General features: G+C 34.1%; 1 protein-coding gene across 1 annotated transcript in view; it reads right to left on the bottom strand.

Moving 5' to 3' along the window:
- Positions 1 to 25626, bottom strand: part of TMEM131 (transmembrane protein 131) — a 256258-nt gene that overhangs the window by 108292 nt on the left and 122340 nt on the right. The gene's annotated exons all lie outside the window — the stretch shown is intronic.

Below are 25626 nucleotides of genomic sequence, written 5' to 3'. Positions count from 1 at the left end.
ATCTATATCTGAACAAGGATCTCCAAAAGTGTGTATCTAGCTTCTGAAGACCTTTAATGAGGGAGAACCTAATATATACATACCATATTGCATACTACCTATATTGCTGAACCCTTCCTTCAGTCAGGTCAAGCTCCAACTCTTTCAATGAAGCCTTTGTTAGGAACTCCAACCATCATTCTCTTTGATCTCCTAAAGTCCTTCATGTCCATAATACTCAGTTGGCCTTTAGTATGTTTACCTACTTTCAAAGTTTACATTATAAGACAAATGGTGTGGCTATAGAGCTAAACTAAGAATAAGTAAAAGTTGAGTTCAAGTGCTTTCATGATACATACTAGCTGTGTGATTCTGAGTAAGTAAATGAAACTTACAGCATTCAAAGAGATGTTCTAAGATTACAAATTGCAGAGGTGTTGATTTGTACTGGTAAAGTGTGGCCCAGGGAACCCTTTTAGTTCTTGCAAACCCTTTCAAGGAGTCCACGCTGTCAAAATTATTTTCATAATAATATTAAGAAATTTTAATTTCTTATATGTAAATATTAAGAGCTATAACTCATATAATCAAAAGCTCTTTTATGTTGGAGGTTTTAATACTTTTTAAGAGTATAAAGAGACTGTCAAACCAAAACATATAAGAAATGTTGCCTCAAAAAAAAATGTGATCATGTAATTTTGGAAAATTTGTGTGGAAATTTGTTATTATATGTAACTGGTAAAAAATAAGATAAAATAAAAATAAATCTTAAAAAATAAAAATAAAAGAATCAGAAAATGAATAGACAATATATATTATAATTTATAATACATGTTATAATATACATGCCAAGTGAAATCCTACAGAGCATCCAAAAAGAAAGATTAGCAGCTGAAATATCCAGAGATTCACAGGAGAAATAATCACTTAGCAATAAAAATCACGGCCCCAAATGTCTACATATAAAGTCCAAAATTTAGGCAACAAATGAGGAATTAAAGGTCCAAAACAAGGAGGTAAATTTGACCTCAGAGACAATATTGAGTCTTTGTAGGATAACACATACCTGGACCAAAGCTTGAAATAAATATATCTTATTGAAAAGAAAGAAGGTAAAAAAAAAAAAAAAAAGGGAAAGGTAGGTTAACATTGTGCATCAAAAAGGTATATTTATTTGAAGAAATTCAGGAACCAGAGTAGGGAACTCGGTTAAAAGTAAACATTTATTTGATACCTACTATATGCCAGGCACAGACCCAAATGCTGGAGATACAAACAAAGGTAAAAAGACAGTCATTTCTTTTAAGAAACTCATTTTAATGAGGGGAGACAACAATGTAAACAATTATGTACAGGCAGGCCATTTATGGGATAAATTGGGAATAATTAATATAGGGCAGGCATTATAATTAAAGGGGATTAGGAAAGGCTTCCTAGAGAAATAGAAATTCTTCCTAGAAAAATAGCTTTTACCTATGACTTGAAGAAAGCTAGGAAACAAGATTGGTGCACTTGATGCATAAGGGATAGCCAGATGGAGAATTATTTGAGTGATGTAAAAGCAAGGATACATGAGATTTTGTCATAAATTTGATAACTAGGGCACAATTCAAGCAAAGAAGCAAGAACAGTATAGGGATGAGAAACTGGCTTTTATTCTCATTCTCTTTCTTTTTCTGTTTCTGTGTGTCTCCCTTCCCTTCAACTCTCCAAAGGCAACTGAGCAACATCTTGAATTTCCTTAATGATAATTTCATCTTTCAAACTAATTAGAACAAGTTCTATTCTGGATCTGATCATCATGGCAGAGAATGGGTTGCTATGGTAGAAATAATGGGAACTCTTAAGAGAAAATGACTCTTCCCTACAAGAGTTTGTGATACAGGAAAGAAAATCTGTGCATAATCTGATACAGATCCAAGATTTGGGAAAAGCATATTTTAAAGAATTCAGAGGAAAAATATGAAGGATTCTATGGAGTAAATTGCTAAAGGAAAGTTAGCACAGGAAGGATAGGAAATAAGAATGAAATTCAGAAGATAACAAAGGGAACAGTTCCAATGTGGAAGAAAAACAGGATTTGTCTGAAGACATAAATGTTCAGAGAACTCAACAACCAACTTATGGAAAGGCACAGAAGATATAGGCTGATGAAGTAATTAAGAATGAATATAAAAATGTGGCGCAGTCCTATAAAATAATATAAGAAATACTAATAATACTCAGGATGAACTGAGGCTGGCAACTAAATAAAGTAAGGAAAGTGGGGTAAAAAAAAAAGGGAGATGAGTAGTAGAAGCAAAAAGAGGATCAAATAAAGTATGGGAATTTTGCTTGGGATGGATATGCTAATGATAATGGACAAAAGAGAAGGCAAAGTTATTCAATTCTTACTATTTTCCTGTTTTCTCTCAAAAAGAGAATTATCTTTCATTCTACATATTACAAAACAAAAATCACTACCAAGGAGTACTCCAAAAAAGGAAAGAGATAATAAACAAACACCCTTCATGAATTCAGTCTTCTGGCTAAGAAAAACTAAATCCCAATAAAGTGACAGATGTGGTTGCTGAACCATTGTGAGAATGAGCTGCAAGATCATGGAAAACGAGAAGTACCACAAGAATAGAAAAGGACAATTGTAGCTAATGTGGGTTGTAAAAAACAAGAGAGCCTGACTTTGGTTTATGGGAAAATTTTAAACAAACACCAAAGAGTTCATTGGTAAACATATAGATAGGAAAATTGAGATTACAAAACCCCATAATGGCTTCATCAAAAACAAGTCATGCCTTCACCACCTTTTCTGAAAGGAATACTTATTTAGTAGAAGAGGGGAATGTAATGGCTATAGTTCTTTTTAGATTTCAGCAAAACTTCCAATAAAATATCTCATACTATTCTTGGCTCTATTCTGTTTAATATTTTAATCAATGACTTAAGATGAAGGCATAGATGGTATGAATTGTCAAATCTGAAGATGATACAGAAAAAAAAATTAGGGTGGGGAGGAGTGGGCAGGGAAAATAGCTAAAACACTGAATGATAGGTTCTAAAGCAGCCTTATAGGCTAGAGCATTAGGCTAATATAAAAAGATTCAAAACAAATAAATGTGAAGTCTTTCACTTAGGTACAAAAAATCGCCTTCATAAGAACAAGGTGGAGGAGGCATGTTTGCATAGATATTGTTCTGAAAACTTCTTTTAGGAGTTTTAGTGCATTGCAAGCTCAGTGAGTCAGTAGTATGATGTAGCTTTTTAAAAATCTGATGTAGAAAAAAGAAATCTGATGCAATGAGTATGTATGAGGATGGGCTTCCTCAAATACTGAAATGGATCTCACTAATGTCCTCCAAATGAAATAAATCACAATGAATCCATGCTTTCCCATTCTGTGCAATTCATGTCCTTCTGAAAGTGTTGCATAAGATGCCTACTCAATTACATAGGAGGTGTTCTTTGATTTCTCCCATCTTGAAGGAGGAACATATCCTTCATCACAGAAGGTGATATTTCCACTGGGCTCAGATCAAATCAGGCCTTTTTGGTAGTACTGTGTTTAGTTCTGGGTTCAATGCCTTAAGAATACTGATAAGTTGCAGAGTATCCAAAGAAGGACAATGAAGATAATGAAGAATCTTAAGTCCATACCATAACAGGCTTGTTGAAAGAACTGGCAAGCTGCGCTTTTTGTGGTGGCAAAAAACTGGAAAATGAGGGTATGCCCTTCAAGTGGGGAATGGCTGAACAAATTGTGGTATATGCTGGTGATGGAATACTATTGTGCTCAAAGGAATAATAAACTGGAGGAATTCCATGTGAACAGGAAAGACCTCCAGGAATTGATGCAGAGTGAAAAGAGCAGAGCCAGAAGAACATTGTACACAGGGACACTGTGGTAAAATCGAATGTAATGGACTTCTGTACTAGCAACAATGCAATGACCCAGGACAATTCTGAGGGACTTATGGTAAAGAACGCTACCCACATTCAGAGGAAGAACATTCAGAGGAAAGGAAATACAGAAGAAAAACAACTGCTTGAACACATGGGTTGATGTGGACATGATTGGGGATGTAGACCCGAAACAACCACACCAATGCAACTATCAATAATATGTAAATAAGTCTTGATTGATCTCACATGTTAAAACCACTGGAAATGTGCGTTGGATATGGGGTGGTGGTGGTGATGAAGAATCATGTAACCATGGAAAATTTTTCTAAAAAAATAAAATATTTAAATTAAAAAAATAAAATAAAATAAAAATATCAGGTTGAAGTTCAAAAAACGAAAGAAAGAAAGAACTGGCAAGATTTTGTTTGAAGAAAAGACTCAGGAGTCATGATAGTTCTCCAAGTATTTGAAGATGCATCATGTGGAAGAAAGATTAGATTTGTTTTGTTACCATAAATAGCTGAATCAAGAAATGGATGAAGTTTTTTGCCAAGACTGCAGCCTGAACAGGAAATAAATCCACTCAGCCCTCAAATATTGTTCAAACAAAACCCTGAAGTTAGCACCAGATTAAATAATGGCCAAGATATTCAATAAAAAACTACAATATGACTTCTACTCAAGAACTTCACCAAAAGGCGCCTGTGCCCCTACCAACAAAATCAATGTTAGTGCATAATAGTCAAGGTGTACTGAAGATTTCCACAGACAAGTATAGCTTTTAAAGATCTAATCTGAGTCAGTAAGATTGGAGGGATATACTGAGAGTCCAAGGGTAGACAGAAAGTATCAAGGAGCAACAGCAGTAAGTCAGAAGAGAAGTAATGATCAGATTTAGCAAAGTGACTCCATTCTCTGCTTGTGATAGCCCAGACACAAGAGATCTTCGGTTCCTAACAATGTCCTGAGAAGGTCCTGAGGATCTAGCACTCTGAACATCAACAAACCAAGGAATCTTCTCTGGAGGTAGAGGTCAGCTCCCAAACCCAAAGGAAGCTAGGGAAGACTATACAGAGAATTCTACCCCACCCAATGGAACATCAGGGTGTAAAAGGCTGATACTGTACAAAGTACCAATTCAGGAACTAAAGCTGAAGATGTAAATGAATCAAAGAAACTATCTTTGATATTTTTCAGCAAAAATTATTGTAAATCCAACTCCACAAAAGCTGCAAGAAGATAGGTAAAGTAAAAAATAAATTTTCTCATAAGGATTACATGGATAGAAGAAATGAATCAAGAGATTAAAAAAATGAAATCAAAGCTTCTGAAGAAAGGATTCAAAAAAGAATAAGTTATTCAAAAGAGAAAGTGGTAAAATTTATCCAAGAAATGAAAACTACAAAAGACTGAACAAGTTAGAGACTTCATGAAACAGGAAGATAACTTGGAACAAAATCAAAAGATTGAAAAAACAGACAAAAATATTAAGATATCTGATATTAAAGCCAACCTGGAAAACAGATTAAAGAGAGACTCAATGAGCTTTCTGAAAATTATGATTAAAAAAATTCTAGACACTTAGAAAACAAATTAATTTAAGCATTTGGAAAGGCCGCATGATGAGGTAGTACTAACATCCTAATCTTTGAAGTTCTGGGACACTAATGCATTGTTGGTGGAGTTGTAAACTGATCCAACCATTCTGGAGAGCAATACCCTTTGACCCAGGAATATCACAACTAGGTCTTATCCCAAAGAGATCAAAGGAAAAAGAATTGAGGAGATGTCCATCAATTGGGGAATGGCTGAACAAGCTGTGGAATATGATCATAATGGGATACTACTGTGCTATAATAAATGAACAGTATGATTTTAGAAAAAAAATGGTTAAGACATACATGAGGGGGCAGCTGGGTGGCTCAGTGGATTGAGAGCCAGGTGCAGAGATGGGCGCTGTGGGTTCAAATCTGGCCTCAGACACTTTCTAGCTGTGTGACCCTGGGCAGGTCACTTAACCCCCATTGCCTAACCTTTACCACTCTTCTAAGCCTTAGAACCAATACACAGTATTGATTCTAAGATGGAAGGTAAGGGTTAAAAAAAAAAAGATCTACATGAAATAAAATGAAGTGAAGTGAGTAGAACCGGGAGAGCATTGTACATGGTATCAGCAATATTATATGATGACCAGCTGTGAATGACTTAAGCTATTCTCAGTAATACAATGATCCAAGCCAATTCCAAAGGACTCATGATAAAAAAAATGCCATCTACCTCCAGAGAAAGTACTGATGGAGTCTAAAGGCAGACTGAGGCACATTGTTTTCACTCTATTTTTTCATGATTTATGTTTTTTTTACAATATCAATAATAAAGAAATATGTTTTGCATTACTGCACATATTGCATATTGCTCACTGTCTCAGGGAGAGAATTTGAAATTAAAATTTTAAAAACAAATGTTTTTATATAAAATTGAGGAAAATCTATTATTTAAAACAAAACAAAACAACCTAAACCAGAAAGTTGTCTGGAGCATTGAGAGGCTTGTAACTTGCATTAGAATCACACAGCCAGTATGTATTAGAGGCAGGACTTGAATCTAGTTACTTCAAGGACTACTATTCTATTGCCTCATGGTGTCATTCATTTGCTCAAAATGGCTCCTTGCTCCCTTCTTTCCTTAAAGGAAAATGAACTCATGATTGGATGAAAAGCATTTATTAAACATTTACCATGCACAAAAATAAGTACTTTAACCTGGAATTTAAGGACTTCAACAATCTAAATACAAACTATTTCTTCAGTCTTATTTCATGTAAAATTTAGGTTCTTTATATTAAATTTAATCTTATTTTTTCAATGATCAAAATTCTATTTTTTCTTTATCTCCCCAATATCCTATCCTCAATGAAAAATAAAGAAAAATTAAACCCTTGTAAAAAGCATTTACAGTCAAGCAAAGCTAGTTTCCTACACTGGCCATTCCACCCCTTCCTCCCCCCTCTTAATAAGGTACCCTGGGTCCTTCACCTCTTTGCCATAAAATGTGTAGCAGGTCTCATCATGGATTAATTAATTGCAATCCTTCACTCTTTCAAAGTAATATTAATAATGCTGTTGTTACAGTTTGAATTTTTCTGGTTCTGCTCATTTCACTCTGCAGGAATTCAAACAAATTTTCCCAGGTTTCTTGGATACTGCCCCCACTCCCTGCCCCTATATTTCTTATAACATGATAGTATTCCATTACATTCATACACTATTATTTTTTCAACCAATCCCTAATAATGGTCATTCCCTTAGTTTTGTCACTACAAAAAGCTGCTATAAAAATTTTTTCCCCCATAAATATGAGTCCTTTTCCCCATTTGATTTCTTTGGAGTATAGCCCTGGTAGTGTTATCACTGAGTCAAAAGGCATGCAGAGTTTAATAGCTATTAATGCATAATTCCAAATTTTTTTCGAGAATGGCTATATTAGTACATAGCTCTACCAACAGTCCTTGTTGTATTACACTAAGGTGTCTTTTATTGCAGTCATTCCAATATTTGTGTGTTAAGGAAGAACCTTATGGTTGCTTTGATTTGCATTTCTCTCTAATTATAAGAGATCTGAGAAATGTTTTCATATGGCTATTAACAATTTGAATTTCTTCCTCTAAAATCTGCTTACTCATATATTTTGACCATTTGTCAACTGGGAAATGACTTTTATTCTTGAAAAGTGAATCAGTTCCTAATATACTTTGGAAATGAGATCTTTATCAGAGAAATTTGCTACAAAGATTTTTTTCCCTAACTACCTGCCACACTTCAAACGTTAACAGCATTAGTTTTGTTTGTGCAGAACCTTCCTTATTTTATATAAGCCCACTGTCCTTTTAATCTTATTTTTATTCTTTGGTCATGAATTTATCACTGGCTATGTCCAATGCCTAAAGTGCTTGCCCTCCCCATCTCTGCCTACTGGCTTCCCTATTTTTCTTCAAGTCTGAGCTACAACCTTACCTTTTACGGTCAAGCTTTCTTGACCCTCTTAATTCTAGTGCCTTCTCTCTTGTGATTATTTCCAATTAATCCCATAAATGAACTGCATCTACCAAGTTGGCATGCTGTCTCCCCCATTAGACTCTGACCTTTTTGAGGGCAGAGACTGTCTATTACCTTTCTTTGCATCTTCAGCACTTAGCATAATGCCTGGAACCTAGCAGGTACTTAATAAATATTTATTGACTGACTGAAAAGTATTTTCTTCCTTGAGCCCTTAATTTATGATATCATCTTTTATATTTAAATAATGCACACATCTGTAATGCAATATAATGTGATTTAATAAATAATATACCTATTATCCTGGCATATGGTATGATATCGTCTATAACAGGTTTCCACCGGATCATTTTCCAATTTTCTCAGAAGCTTTTATTGAATAGCTAGGATCTTTGGGTTGATCAAATATATGGCTACTATGCTCACTTAATTCTGTTTAGTGTATATCTAATCTGTTAATACTGAAAGACCTCTCTATTTCTTAAACACTACCAAATCTTTTGATAATTACTGATAGATTTTACATTCTAACCAGACTGAATTACTTCCTCCCTGCTCCCCCTAAATTCAATGTGCCACATCTTTCCTATGTGCATTTAAACAAGTTATCCTCTATAAGGAAAATAGTCTCTTTCTTCACCTTCACCTTTCTGAAGTCTTATCTTCCTTAGAGATACAGCTTAGGTAACACCTCTTCTGTAAAATATTTCCTGATGGGCCCTTCCTACTAGTGCTTTCTCCTGCCTCAAATATTACTAGAATCATTTTTTTCAATCTTGCCATTGTTCATGTTATTCTGCACCCTGTAAACTCCTTAAAAGCAGGCCCCATTTAATTTTTTTTCTTGGTATTCTTGGTCCCTAGTGTAGTATCTTGCACAGAGCAGGTGCTTAATAAAGGTTGGCTGAACTGAATTTCTATTGCACTTACCACTAACATGGGGAACAACTTGTACAAAGCCATGTAGACTTGAGATGAGATTCAGAGTTCAGGGAAGAACAAGTAGGCCAGTTTGACCAGAAAGTAAAGTAGAAGAAGCAAGGAATAATATGCAATATTTCGAAAACTAAGAGAAATGCTATATTGGGATCATATTGCTCATCTCCCCTCTATTTAATGCTCTTCTCTGTCCAAATTATATTACCCACTGTCCCTCTTACATACCCTGTGCTTTTATGACTTCATGTCTTTGCTCATGTTGCTCATTCACTAGTTCTGTAGTCCTAGAATTGTCAGAAAGATTAAAAAATGATTTATGAAATAAGTCTTCACCTAAGAATAATAAAGGATATGTACAGGTAAAGAATTGCATTCCCTAGAATTATTAGGATTTAGAAAGTAGTAATTTTATACAAACTATGATGTATTATTTTTCACATAACTTATTTTGATCAAATCTTTTCATAACATTTTGAAAATTGATAGTTTTCCTACGATAATTTTCTAATTATTATGCCAAAACTATATGGGAATAATTAAAATTTTAGCTTGAAGATGATCTTAAAAATTTAATAAAATACATATTTATTTATGGTAACAGATAAATTAGCTGGAAAATGCAATTTAAAATGACATTCCTTTTAAACTTCAAGAAAACTGATTAATACCATTAGTTTTTTGATACTTAGATTGCATTAAATTTGTTCATATTACCTACCATGTACTAATTCTATGTAAGAAAACAGGTAGATTAGAAGGAAAGATAATTAATTCAATTTTGTACAAGTTGAGTAGGGGGTAACTATGGAACAATGATCTTGGTATGTCCGGCAGGCAGCTATTGATAAGGTAATAAAACTAGTTAAAGATGAGTTAGATAAATTTGGAAGTTAGTTGTATAGAAATGAAAATTGAGTGTACCAAAGTTTATGAGCTAAGATATAGGGTAAAGAGAAGAAACCTTAACACAGTGTCTTGGGATATGTCCACATAATCAAAAAGGTACATGGATGACTATATAGCACTGGAACTGAAAATATTCTGTTTGATGGGTAGGAAGAATCTTTGGAAAAAAGAAGGCATTCAAAATGGGATAGGAAGAATCTTTGGAAAAACAAAGGCATTCAAAATGAAGGAGCCAACAGCAAAAACATTAAAGAAAGGTCAAAAAAGGATGAGAATAAGAAAAGGCCATTGGATTTAGCATTTAAGAAATCACTGGTAGACTTTCCAGTCATATGTCCAACATGATGAGGACCAGACATTTTCTCTGATGGTCATGACCACTCCAACGTCTTCAAAGCAGAAATTATGTGCTAAAGATGAAGCAATTTCAGCTGCCTCCATGGTCTAGGGAAGTAGGGTCAAACTCGAATAGAAACAGGGACCACTAATATTTCTGTAAGGATACCTACACTTTATATATTAATGTAATTTTTAAAATTTGATATCTATGCTTTATTGTATTTTTATTTATTTTGTTAAGTATTTCCTAATTAGATTTTAACTTGGTTTAGTCTTACTTAGTAGAGTTGTGGGCTGAGTATTTGACATTTTTGGTCTAGGACAAAAGGAATGAAAAAGCAGGTAACACTCACCCCCTCCAAACAATGAAATAACATGTACAACAAGTTGACTAGGTAAAGCACAGTTGTACTAGTTGACCTAATGGCCTGACACATTGATTGCTCAATAAAACATAAGGATTCTACATACAGGCTTGCAATAAAATGTGTTTGGACTTAAAACTACAAACATCAATGAGAGAGAGAGAGAGAGAGAGAGAGAGAGAGAGAGAGAGAGAGAGAGAGAGAGAGATTGATTGATTGTGTACCACTCTATTAAGCCTAAGAGATAGAGCCCTTGGGAATTATCCAGTAAGAGGTAAAGATGCTTTGAGATCTAGCTACTACCACAAAGGAGGATGTCAGAAAGTGAATAATAGGGGAAAAAATAAGAGGTGGGGGAACCAAATCCTGAAATTATCAAAGATGTCAGGAAGAAGAAAACTCAAAGGCCTTGAACATAAGTAGATAAATCAACAAGGAAAACAATAAAAAAAAAAAGAAATTGATCTAACACAAGATGGACTGGAGGATTATGTGAAATGTGAAATGAACATGGAATCCTAAAACACTGTTCTTGACTGGTTCAAAAGAGAAATGAAAATTATGAGAGAATCCATGGCTTGGACAGATACATTTTACTATGCAAGTGAATCTAAAAAAGCAGGAGATACAATGATGCTATCTGACAAAGCAAAAACAAATATTCAAAAACAAAAAGGGATAAAGAGACTACATTATGCTGAAAGGAACCATAGACAACAAAATCAAATTCAGTTACAAACTTATACACTCCAAATTCAAAAAGAAAACATTAAGTGAAGTTCAAGAAAAAATAGACAGTAATACATAGTGATAGGAGACTTCAAAATTCCTCTCTCAGTTTTTGATAAGACTAACAGGAAGATAAATAAAAGAAAAATGTGGAATGGAATAAATTCCTGGAGAAACTAGACTTAAGATGTATGGCAATTTCTAAATGAGGCTACAAAGAATATACATATGTCAGCACTACATGTAATTAAAAAGAAAAAACTAACAAGTATTAGGACACAGAGATATTGCAAACAAATGTAAGGCAGATACAGTAAATAAAACTTTTACAGACAATAACACAATAAAAGTAGTCATTGGTTCAGGAACTACAGACAAAAAACATACTCAAATGGAGACAACAATAAAATCCTAAATAATGAGGTAAGTAATAGAAATGATTAAAAATTATGTGAAAGAAAATGACAATGATGAAACAACATACCAAAATTTCTGGGATGCAGCTAAAGAAGTCTTCATGGGAAAAATCATATCCCTACAAATATATATTAACAAAATAGAAAAAAGAAAAGATTAATGTACTGAATATGCATTTTTAACATTAGAAATCCAACAAATAAACTTTAAATAAGCATGAGACGACAAAATAAAAGGAGAAATAAGAAATTGGAAACATCATGGAAATGATAAAAACTAAAAGCTAGTTCTTCTTTGAAAAGTCTAGCAAAATTGATAAATGTTTTGCCAATCTGACTAAAAAAGAGAACACAATACAAAATCATAGGCTAACAAAACTGAGAACACAACAGAAATAAAAGTATATACTCAAAATTATCAAATATCCACAACTAACAGAAGAACAGATAACATTTTAAATAACCTAATCTGAAAAAGAAAGAGATCTATCTGTAAAAGAACTACCAAAGGAAAAAACTAGTCCTGATGGATTCATGAAAGAGAATTCTACCAAACTCTTAAGGCACAGTTAGTTGATAGCTATACTTAAAAAATTACTCTCAAAAATTAAAAAAGGAATCACCACACAAGGAGACAAATAGTCCTACCACCTAAATTAGAGAAAGATAAAACAAAAACAAAACTATAGACCAATATAATTAAACATTGACTCAAAATTTTAAAACAAAATCCTATCAGACTACTATCCAAGATGTCATTCATTAAGGCCAAGTGGGATTTATATCAAGGGTGCAACGTTCAACATTAGGAACATTATTGTTGCCTTTGTCAACATTAGGAAAATTATCAACAAAATTAATATTAAAAAACAAAAAGATTCAAAACCACATGATCACTTCAATCAATGCAGGAAAAAACCTTTGACAAAGAATACTCTTTTCTGGAAAAAAAAATAAAAACAAAAACAAAACAAAACAAAACAAAACAAAAAAACATCCAAACCCAAGAGGTGCAGAAACACCTTTTTTTAATATCATAAAAAGCTTCTATTTGAAACCAAAGCAATCATGCTCAAAGGAATTACATTAGAACCTTCCCCAAGAAATGTGAGTTTAATATTATTTAATAAAGTTCTGGAAATTCTAGCAACAGCAGTAAGACAAAAGAAAGAAATGAAAGCATAAAAATAGGTAAAGACAAGATAAAACTAATGCTTTCTGCTGATGAAACAATGATATTCTTAGAAAATCCTAGGGAATCAACACAAATACTCATTGAGACAATTAATAGATTTAGCAAAATTATAGGCTACAAAATAAATATATAAGCATTTCTATATAACAAAACACAAGAAACAGCACTAGAAATCAAAACCTCATTCCAAGTAACTAGAAATTCTTAAAATATCTGTGGACTGACTTATCAAAAAAGGATTTGTGTAGTCATTTACAAAGCTATCCTTAAAAGAAAAACACCTAAAAAACTAAAGTTTATGCTGTGCTCATGACTAGGCTATGTCAATATCACTAAAATGACAATACTACCAAAACTAATTTATACTTTTAATGACTTACCAAATTACCAAGGGATTACTTTATAACTTAATAAAATAATTATAAAATTATTTTGGAAAAATCAAAATTCAAGATTATCAAGATTATCAAAAGAAATATGAATCCATTTAATTTACATTTTGTAATTTTCTCTAACTGTTGCTTGGTTTTAAAATCTTTCCTTTCCCAGAGATCTGACAAGTATACTATTCTGTGTTCACTTAACTTATTTATAGTTTCCCTCTTTATATTCAAGTCATTCACTCATTCTGAATTTATCTTGGCGTAGGGTGTGAGATGTTGATCTAAACCTAATTTCTCCCATATTGTTTTCCAAATTTCCCAGCAGTTTTTGTCAAATAGTGGATTAATGTCCCAAAAGTTGGGCTCTTTGGGTTTATCATATACTGTCTTGCTGATGTCATTTACCCCAAATCTATTCCATTGATCCTCCCTTCTGTCTCTTAGCCAGTACCATAATGTTTTGATGACTGCTGCTTTATATTATAGTTTAATATCTGGTACTGCTAGGCCCCCTTCCTTCACTTTTTTTTCATTGTTTCCCTTGATATTCTTGATCTTTTGTTATTCCAGATGAACTTTGTTATAGTTTTTCCTAATTCAGTAAAGAAGTTTTTTGGTAGTTTAATAGGTATGGCGCTAAATAAGTAAATTAATTTGGGTAGAATGGTCATTTTTGTTATGTTAGCTCGTCCTACCCATGAGCAGTCAATGTTTTTCCAATTGTTTAGATCTAGTTTTATTTGTTTGGAAAGTGTTTTGTAGTTGTTTTCGTATAATTCCTGTGTTTGTTTTGGTAGATAGATTCCTAAGTATTTTATATTGTCTAGTGTGATTTTAAATGGTGTTTCTCTTTCTACCTCTTGCTGCTGTGATGTGCTGGAAATATATAGAAATGCTGATGATTTATGTGCAATTATTTTGTATCCTGCAACTTTGCTAAAGTTGTTGATTATTTCTACAAGCTTCTTAGTTGATTCTCTAGGATTTTTTAAGTATACCATCATATCATCTGCAAAGAGTGATGGCTTATTCTCCTCATTGCCTATTTTGATACCTTCAATTTCTTTTTCTTCTCTAATTGCTACTGCCAGTGTTTCTAGTACAATGTTAAGTAATAGAGGTGATAATGGGCATCCTTGTTTCACTCCTGATCTTACTGGGAAGGCTTCTAATTTATCCCCATTGCATATGATGCTCATTGATAGTTTTAGGTATATGCTGTTTATTATTATATTTATTATTATATATTATATTTATTATTATAGAACATTGTATATAGAGACTGATATACTATGGTAAAATCGAATGTAATGGGCTTCTGTACCAGCAGCAATACAATGACCCAGGACATCTCTGAGGGATTTATGGTAAAGAATGCTACCCACATTCAGAGGAAGAACTGCAGGAGAGGAAACAGAAGAAAAACAACTGCTTGAACGCATGGGTTGAGGTGGACATGATTGGGGATGTGGACTCGAAACTACCACACCAATGCAACTAACAACAATTTGGAAATAGGTCTTGATCAATAACACATGTTACAACCAGTGGAAATGTGTGTCGGCCATGAGTGGGGGGAGAGCGGGGGGTGAAGGGGAAAGTAGGAGCATGAATCATGTAACCATGTTAAAAATGAATATTAATAAATGTTTAAAATGTTAAAAAAAAAGAAATATGGATCAAGATGGAATATCACTTTCTGACTTGTAACTATAATATAAAGCAGTAGTCATCAAAATCATCTAGTAGGGGGCAGCTGGGTAGTTCAGTGGATTGAGAGCCAGGCCTAGAGACAGGAGGTCCTAGGTTCAAATCCGGCCTCAGACACTTTCCAGCTGTGTGACCCTGGGCAAGTCACTTGACCCCCACTGCCTACCCTTACCAATCTTCCACCTATAAGTCAATACACAGAAGTTAAGGGTTTAAAATAAAAAAAAAAATACTTCTCTAAAATCATCTAGTATTCACAAAAAAATGGAATGATCAATGGGATAGACTAGAGGAAGGAGAATCAGAAAGGATGGCATTCAACAAGCCAGTGTTTGATAAAATGGAAAACACAAATTGCCTAGGAAAAAACCCTTTACATTTCATAAAAACTACTGGAAAAACTGGAAAGTAATCTTGTAGAAATTAGGCTTAGACTAACATCTTATACCATATTCCACAATGTATTCTAAATGGATATACAACCATAACAATTAAAGACCACATTATTAAAACAATTAGAAGAAAAGCAGAACACATGCTTCTCTCATAACTATGAGTAAGAAATATATTCTTAGCCAAACAGGAGAGAGAGGGAATTTTAAAAAATAAAATAGATAATGTAGATACATTATACTAAACACTTCAGCACAGAGAAAATAAATGACTATTAGAAGGGAAGTGGTTAAATGGGAAAATAATATTTGTAACAAATTTATCTGTTAAGGGTTTTAATATTCACATTATATGTGGATATATAAACATATCCACATACAAATATATAAGAATCCTACATATAATCCTACATCAATAGGATGCAACATATATTGTTTATATTACATATGTTCATATGTATAAATTAACACATGATATATCATATGTGTATACTATATATAAAACATTCACATATAATAGCTAACATTTATATAACACTATGTGATAAGTACTCTACCAAGTACTTTACAATTATTATCTCATTTTATCTTCACAACCACCCTGGAAGGTAAGTATTATTGGTGTCCCTACTTTATAGATAAGGAAACTAAGGCAAAGGGAGGTAAATGACTTGCCCAAACACTTCTAAATATTTGAGGTTTGATTTGAACTCAGATATTCCTAACTTCCTAATCCACTGTTCTATCTACTGTGCCACTAAAAGTTATTCTCTAATAGATATGAACAAATAGTTTTTTCTCAAAAGAAAAACTGCCAAGGATTCACAAACATATGAAAGACTGCTGTAAATCAGTGATATCAAATTTAAATAGAGAAGGATCCCTGCGTCTATTTGCTGCATTGTTGTATGAATTAAATATATAGGAGACCACCAGATCCCATAAGTCTTATGTAATAGAGGTCAAAGTGTCATGTGTTTTAATTTGCCACCATGGCAGGTGAGATACTAGGTAAGTGGCAGTCAAGGGATGTGGCATGTAGGGACTGAAGTGAAACCCTGGCCAATCAGAGAATCTTAGGGTAGGGTTTAGACTGAGTAGTTACATTCTCTACCATTTTTTTGGGCTTGTGAAAGGAGCTCTCTCACCATCTGGGTTCTTATCTATGTAAGCCATCTATGACAAGTGGCCCTGTGGGGGCCAAGTCAGGCTGGGAATCTGGGAACTTGGTCTCCTGGGCTCCTGTCCCTTCCTGAACTCAATCCTGCTTCTTGGCTGGGCTTAATTTGTCTGCCTTAACCATGTGGTTAACTGGGCCTATGGGGAATCTAGGACCTGACAAAACATAAGTAACTTGGCTGTGGGCTTTGAGTTAGATAAGCAGGAAATCCTATTTCTCTTTCTTTCTCTTTACTAATAAATACTTATAAATTTAGTATAATGTCTCCAAGATTATTTTTATTTATAACATATTTTTATAAATTTGATAAACATTTTCCAATTCTCTTTTCAATTGGTTCCGGCCTTACTTCGGAGTTTTATGGACCTTGAATTTGACAGCAATATTCAAAATCATTAACACTAAGAAAAATGCAAATCAAAGGAATCCTGAGGTTTCACTTAATACTCTACAAAATTACAAAAGATGACAAAAAAAAAAAAGGAAAGTCAAGTTTGGAGGGGATGTAGAATGATAAACATACTAACACATTATTGGTAGAGCTGTAAAATAGTACAACCATTTTGGAAAGCAATATGGAATGGGCATAATATAATTATCACAATGTTCATATCTTTTGAATCGGAGACTACATTATCAATTGACTAATATTTATTGAATCTCGATATGCCAGGCACTGTGCTAACTGCAGGGCATACAAAAAGAGGCAAGAGTCCTGGCCCTGAGGGGCTTACAATCTAATGAAGTCAGACACAAATGAAATGAATTTTAAGTTGTCTATGGGACATATAGTTTGAGATGTCTCAAAAATAGTTGGTGCTAACAGATTGGAGGTCAGCAAAGCATTTGGGGCAGGATAGGTAGATTGGAAAATCATTATAAAAGAAAGTGTAATCGAATCAGTGTAACTCAGTGATGGACAACCTTTTGAGCTTGGTGTGCTAAAATTTGCCAAAAAGCTGAGCATAACTTGTGTGGTGTGTCACTTCAAGAAAAAAACCATAATTTCTCGATATTTATAGTTTAAATAACAAAAATTTATAATTATAATATATAACTATTTAATAAAGCAAAATAGGTAAATTAATATAGGTAAAATTTTCATCTAGAGTGCACAGAGTGTCTATGTTACACTACAGCAAATGTTTCATCCTTGGCACGAGGACCCATACTTCTCTGTATGCAGTCGCATGAAGCCACGTGTCATTGAAAATGGCTACGAGTGTCAGTGTTGTTTGTCATAGGTTTGCCATCATTGGTGTAACTCAAGAACCCTTTTAGTAATCCCGTGAAACCTACAGATTAGCTCAGAATGTTTTTAAATGCATAAAATAAAATACAAGAAATCACAAAGGAAATGAATTATGCTGAAATTCAGTTATCAAAAGTTAAAAAAATCCACAAACTAATGGATCTCAGGATAAGTGAACAAATTGTGGTATGTGCTGGTGATGGAATACTATTGCGCTCAAAGGAATAATTAACTAGAGGAATTCCAGGTGAACTGGAAAGACCTCCAGGAATTGATGCAGAGCGAAAGGAGCAGAGCCAGAAGAACATTGTACCCAGAGACTGATATACTGTGGTAAAATCGAATGTAATGGACTTCTATACCAGCAGCAATGCAATGACCCAGGACAATTCTGAGGGACTTATGGTAAAGAACGCTACCCACATTCAGAGGAAGAACTACAGGAGTGGAAACAGAAGAAAAACAACTGCTTGAACACATGGGTTGGGGTGGACATGATTGGGGATGTAGACTCGAAACTACCACACCAATGCAATTGTCAACAATTTGGAAATAGGTCTTGATCAATGACACATGTTAAAACCAGTGGAAATACGCATCAGCCATGGGGGGATGAGGGGAGCTTGGGGGATGAAGGGGAAAGTAAGAGCATGATTATATAACCATGTTAACTTTCTAAAAAATAATTATTAACAAATGTTTAAAATATATATATGTAAAAAGGTTCAGTAACTCATAAAAACAAATAAGGTGCTATAAACAAATCAAGCAAAAAAAAAATCAGATGCCTTCTCTGGTACACAGGGAAAGACAAAAAATTTTTACAGATTTTACAGTTTTCCAGGGCACTGCACCTTTACCCTTGCAATATGAAATATATGTATCTTATGTATGTATATATGTATGTAGTTCAGCACAACATTCAGTCTTATATAGCATGTTTATCTTCAACTCTAACATTCTGATCTGTTGGCTTGTGCCAAATCAACTTGAGTGAGTCATTAGTGTCTATAAACTAGAGGGACCTAAATTCATAACATGAAAGAAGTATACTTTGGATTAGAAATCATAGTACCAAGTTTCCATCAATGTCATAAAGTACTTATATTATTTTCACGGGCTTTCCTCTATACCTAGAATTCTCCCCACTGCAGGCTTCCAGGCTTCCTTCAAGTCTCAGCTAAAAACCTGCCTTTCCTGGTCCCCCCCTTAATATTAATGCCTACCCTCTAAGATTATCTCTAGTTTATTCTGCAAATATCCTGTTGGTATATAGCCATTTGCAAGCTGACTGTGAGCTCCTTGAGAGTGGGGCCTGACTTTTTTTTTTATCTCTAGAGCTAGCACAACCCCTTGCCCATAGTAGGAACTTAGTAAATGCTTATGGACATGACTTGACTTGGTTTTATAGATGCAACAGCAGATGGGTGTTGCACAATTTCTAATTGTTAATTCAATCAAGCAAGCAAAGCATAAAACAAGAAGAAATCAGCTTGGCAAAGGTATTTGTGGGCTGGTGTCATGCAGCATTTTAAAAGAAAACTGTGAGGTCCTCCAGATTCTCCTATTTGTAAATTATGACATGCTGGTAGGGTCAAGCTTTACAACATTATGGAACTTTCTTAATGAGATTCATGACCACTCAAAAATGATAGGTTGAACTAAGGAGGGAAAATCAAATGGATGATATTGTCCAGAAAATTATATGTCACTGGAAGAGCAACTCCTACTATCTATCTATCTATCTATCTATCTATCTATCTATCTATCTATCTATCTATCTATCTATCTATCTATCTATCTATCTATCTATCTATATCTTAGATTGGTGATTCATAAAGACACTGAATTGATCTTAGATTTTAATAGAGATGAAAATGGATTGGATAGCATTTGCAAAACTGTAGTAACTTAAACAATCTATGACATGAAGTCTCTTGTTTTAATACCAAAATTCTTGTAAGCATGTTTGCCAAAGGTATTCACCACAGTGATGCATGAGATCCCACATATTTCAAGCCAAAAGATGGTCCAATTTGTAGGTGACATTGTGCTAATTGCAGTGAGCTCCAAAATATCACAGCTCCTCCTGGAAGAGATCTGCAGTTGTTAAAAGGAGTTTGGTCTGCCTAGCTACATAGGAAAGACCCAGTTGATCGAAAATGTCTATAGTCCAGATTTCAAAATGCATCTGAACAGATATTCTGTGGAGTTTCTCCCAGAGTATATCTGTGGCTAGACCGTAGAGATGGATAATAAATTGGGTTCAGAGTTGAAGAACGAATGTGAGCCAGACTATGTCTGGGAAATTGCAAAGATCCTTTAGGGATTAAAAGTTTCCCATGAAAGCAAAGGCCCATATTTCAGTACTAATATTTTACTATTATTGCTCTATTGCAGTGTTTCATGGGACATTTACTGCTTCTGAAGAACTAAAATAAACATTCCTAAGGGCAATGGAGAGGGACAGGATAGGTGGGAACTGGTTGCAACATGTATAAGAGCAAGTTCTAAAAAATATTTGGTAAATCTTTATTCTTTTCAAATATCCTTTGTGAATTATCCTGTGTGAAAATTATTTTTTATCTAATGTGACATCCTAATAACCATGAGCTAGTCAATGCTGACTATCCAAAATTAGAAATGAATGGGGGGATGGAAGGCAGCTAAATAGCTCAGTGGATTGCCAAATGGGAGATCCTGGGTTCAAATCTAATCTGACACTTCATAGTTATGTGACCATAAGTAAGTAAGTCACTTAATCCCCCCACTGCTTAGCCCTTACTGATCTTCTGCATTGGAATGAATACACAGTATTGATTCTAAGACAGGAGGAAAAGGTTTTTGTTTTTTTTAAGAGAAGAAATTAACTGTAGGATAATCAAAATAGACTAAAATATTTGTCTAAGTATATGTCTATTTTCTAAAGCCAAATGATTTTCCTGATTATTCATGGTCTTCTATGCTTCACTTTAAATGATACCAATATGTAATGTTTTTTTTAGTATATGACAACATCAATGACAGTCCATCAATATTGGTGGTTCTAGTAATGTTTATAGGTTTGTGATTGTCAGACACACAAAATGGTCCCATTTGCAAGAAGGCTGACTAGATAAAAGGAATGCAATCTATAGCTACATATGTATCAGAGCAAAGTTAACTGCCTCAGACTGCTAAAATGCTTGAGGGAAGGGATATGTATATTTGTAACCACATCTAACACTTAACAAATTGCTTTACACAAAGCATATATTGGATAAAAGTTGGCTGAATGAACACTGAATATGGGCTCAAATTTATGATAGTGACCTGTCATGTTTAGTTTCTGGTCAAATAAGCTGCCACAGTATTTTGGCTGAAAAGGTACATGGTAAGGCATGTTGTTGTCATAAATATTAAGAGACCCTGTTGCACAGTAGTGAGGAAGACTTAGCAAATCAAATTACATTTATTCTAATTTGAAATTAGATGCTTTTCTGAAAGCAATTGTGCTATTGCTATGTCACACGTGTATGCAAAATGCCATTCCCAAGCCATTTAAATTCACTTTCAATAATTATTTCCCTTCCATAGTTTATCCTACTCTAAGTTAAATGTAAGTTTGCAGGAACTTTCATATGCATGAAAAATCCCTTTGTTTGGGCTGAAATTCCTGAGTTTGTTTTTGTTTTTTTAATTTAGCACAAAACAAATTTTAAAATTTCAAAATGTGCAGCCAAAATAGTGTTTCTAAGTTCCAGTTTAAAAACAACTTATGTATTTTTTTGCATAATCTTAAAACACCATTTCAGTAAAACTCCAACTAACAGCAAATTCTACAAGTCATTAAGATATTTTCCAAATGTAGAGTCTGAATAACTATCTTCAGAATTTGTAATGGTTAGGAGCAGAAAAAAAACTTTGTTGTAATATTGTCATATGGCATCTGAAGGAGATGAACAGGATAATACTGTCATTTATAAAGTGCCTTATTGTTTGCAAAGTATTTCTCATATATTACCTTACATAACACTGATAGAGGTGGGCGTTATTATTCCCATTTTGGAAATGAGAAAGCTGAGACTAGAGCAGTTAAGCAACCTGCCTAATTAGTACCTACCAGTGCTTCACAGAGTAAGATATTTTCTATCCTAAGTTTCTATTTGACCAGACATAGAAAAATACTGAGACAAAGCGGCCTTGATGTCTCAAAGGTATCTTCAATTTTTCTTGTCTAAAATGTACTGTATTAAATGCTCATCCTGAGTTTTTGGCTCAGCTCTACCTGACTTGAGGCAATCACTTGTTGAAAAGCTTATTAGGGCATTATGGTTCCTAATTACTTTAAGTACATTATCTCCTTATCCTCATGATAGCTATTGTGTTAAGTAGATAGTGTCAGATATATAACTTCTCTAGGATTCAGTTTCTTCTTCTAGCTTCATAATTCCAATTTAGAATTATTTGGAAATATGTAGCCTGGAAAAGAGAAGACATACAGGAGAAAATATATGTCTTTGAATATCTGAAGAGATATTCCATTACAGTCATTTGGAATTATTCTTCTTTAGGTACTCTCCATTTCTACCAATTGGGACAACTAGGTATTCTCTAACATCAGTACTCCGTTACTCATCTCTGGGCTTTTGTCCAGGTTGACCCCACTTCCTGGAATGGATTCCTTCATTCATTTCTATATTTTAGAATGCTTTGGCATCCTAAGAAGTTCAGCTCAAGTACTATCTCCTACAGAAAAGATGCTTTTCTTGGTCCCCTTAGTTCTTAAGACTTATAAAGTATTTGTATTTACTTATTAGTGAACATGTTTTTTCTTTTTTTAGATGCATATCAATTAACATGGGAACTTACAATATTAAATGCTTAATAGATGTTTGTTGAATAGAATTGTTACAGACAATTGAGTGATTAGGGCTTTTTCTATTTGGCCCCTGAAAAAAAGAATCAGAACCACTAGAATAGAAGTTATGGAGAACCAGAATTTGGCTCAATAAAAAGAACTTAATTATAGTTGAATTGAGAGAGAATGAATTCTTTGATGCTAGAGATGTTGTAGAGAGAACTCATGCTATAGGCTGGACCAGACAACCACTGAAGATCCTTCCAATTCTGGAATCCTATAATCCTAAAATGATATCTTTAAAAAGTAGAAAAAAGCATTATGGGGTAATGAATTGACTGATACATGAAACAAGAAATAGGAGAACAATATACACAATAACTACAAAGATAAATAGAAACAACAACAACAACAACAAAAAACCTGAACTCTGTTTAATTATGATTAAACTTGTCCCAGAGAAGAGGTAAGAAAATGTATTTACCATTCTTCTAATCAGAAGTGGGGGTTTATTGGTGAAGAACAATGGTGTCAAATTCTAAAGAAATGGCTACTAATTTTTATATAAGGCTCTGAGAAGGACATATTTGATTTCACTTTAAAATATGATGCTCTCTATGCTTTATTGCATCTTATTTTGTTAAGTACTTAATTTTAATCTGGTTCAGGTGGCACTCAGGACTATTGTGGGCCACATATTTGACACCTTTGGGGTACTCTTTTGATATGTTGATTAGAACTACCTTTTCTTTTTTCATTCCTGTTACAAGGAATGATTTGAAGAGTTGGAGATAAGAAAGAAAAAATATAAAAGCAGAAGATTGTTGCTAAAAACTATTTTTTAAAAATTAAGAATAAGCTAAATATCTACTAAGACCAGACTTTTGCTTACATTAATGATTAGCTAATATTTCAGTGCTCATGATAAAGGAAGGACTTTTATAACTTGGAACACCCAGCTATGAATTAGAAAAACAATTTAAATGAATTGATAAAGTAAAACTCAGTAAGAGAGACTTAGGGTGCAACATTTAGGGAATAAATATCAACTGTGGCTAATCTCCCTCCTTGAGATCAAGAACTGGTTTTGTATCCCCATAGGCTTATCATAGTGCTTTGTCTACATTAAGTGTTTAATAAGTGCTTTATTCATTCATTTAACCAGATTAGTCATGCATTGTAAAGCCCTTAAATGCATTGGGAACTCTAAAAAGGAACATGCTCAGGATAGCTAGGTAGCTAGGTTCAGTGGATAGAGAGCTAGGCCCAGATACATGAGGTCCTGGGTTCAAATCTGTGTGACTCTTCCTGTGTGACCCTGAGAATGTCACTTAAACCACCCCCTTTGCCTAACCCTTTCCACTCTTCTGCCTTCAATACACAGTACTTATTCTAAGAAGGGAGGGACAGGGAGAGGTAAAGGAAGGGAGGGAAAGTTATATTACTGGGTCATCTTAATTACATGAAAAATTAGATAATGGGTGCCAATAAGCAATATTCAATCAACTTTGATGAGAATATTGAATGTTGATTATGTATAATTTAGATCGAATTGCTTACCATCTCCAAAAAGGGGGAGGGAAGGGATTAAGAGAGATAATTTGGATCTTATAATTTCAGAAAACATGTTGAAGATTGTTATTACAGATGTTATATTGAATCTCTGGGAGCCAGGAGTTCACTCTGTGATTGACAGGTGGATTAGTTGGATGTCAGAATGTTCCCAGAGAAGCATGTAGACAGGAGAGGGCAGTTGGCCCAGGCGGGGATATAAAACCACCCTGGTAGCCCTGGCAGGGTCCTTTCTTTCCTTGAGACCTGAGATCAGTGGATCCTGGTCTTTGTGGGATTGAGATTTTCAGACTCAACCCTGCAAGCTCCTCCTGTTTGTTCCTGTACCATCAACAACCTGTACCCAAACCATCATCTCTGATTCTACTGCCCCTAGAAATTAGGAAATCCATCATCTTAGTTATCTAGTTTTCTCAGGGCCCAGTGGGCAGGAGAAGAAGAGGGTGGAAAGGGGTGGATCATCTAGTGAAGAAGAAGCTGAAAGATCTTACAGCAGTTTGCCTGCTCTGGTGTGGCTCTGGCCAGGCTGTACCAGAGAAAAGCTAATCATCTTAATTCATTCACTTGCTTACAGTTTAGAGATTCATCATTATCATTTTAAACTAGGGTCTCCCAATACTTCCATCCAAACCCATTATCCTCCTTTGTTAAATACAAAGTTTAAAGTACCTTCCTGAAGTGGTTACTCAAAGCTTCTTTGGGAAGGGAGAGATGCAGTCAGATACCAACTTACCCAGCTAAAGAGCCCATTATATAATATCAATTAACCCCAGGTGGGTCCTGAAGGGATATCATCCATTGACCTAAAGGATCCTGCCTGGGCAACTGTTATAAAGGACAGAGGTGTCATCCTATCCTCTATCTATACTTCATCTACATCTACATCTAATAGATAGGAGTAGTGTTTTTAATCATAACACATATGATTGGAAAAAATATATTTGAATAAAAAGAAAGAAAATTAAATGCTGAAAGAGGGGTAGAAATAAAGATATACTGATCTGCTGTGGGTAGAGCTAGGAAGTGTCTGATGCCAGATTTTTCATCATTAAAAGTCTAAAAACAAAAGGTATCCAACAATTGTAGAATGGCAAAATAAATCATCATATCCACCATGTAATAAAAGATTACAGAGCTATGAGAAATGATAAATATGAAGACAGAACAGGCTCAGAAAATTAAATTGGTTTTCCCAAAATTATATAGCTATGCCAATAAAAAGGCCAGGATTTAAGTGTAGTTCTCCTTAGTCCCCAAACCCTACTCTTTCTACAACTATATGATTGCTAGTAACAAGTACTGGGGGATTAAAAAGAGGTCTCAAAACAAAAACAAGTGTCACCTCCTAACTGACTACAATCATTAAAAACATTTCACAGAAGAAATCCTTTTACATATACACACAGTTATGTTTAGAGTGAATTAGAAGATTTGAGTGTGTGAAATTTAAGGCTTTATACATAAATAAGTCTTATTT

The sequence above is a fragment of the Gracilinanus agilis genome, chromosome 3 (genome assembly GCF_016433145.1).
Source record: "Gracilinanus agilis isolate LMUSP501 chromosome 3, AgileGrace, whole genome shotgun sequence".
NCBI lineage: Eukaryota > Metazoa > Chordata > Mammalia > Didelphimorphia > Didelphidae > Gracilinanus > Gracilinanus agilis.
Note: the sequence above shows the minus strand (reverse complement) of the source record. Positions and strands in the feature narration are given on the sequence as shown.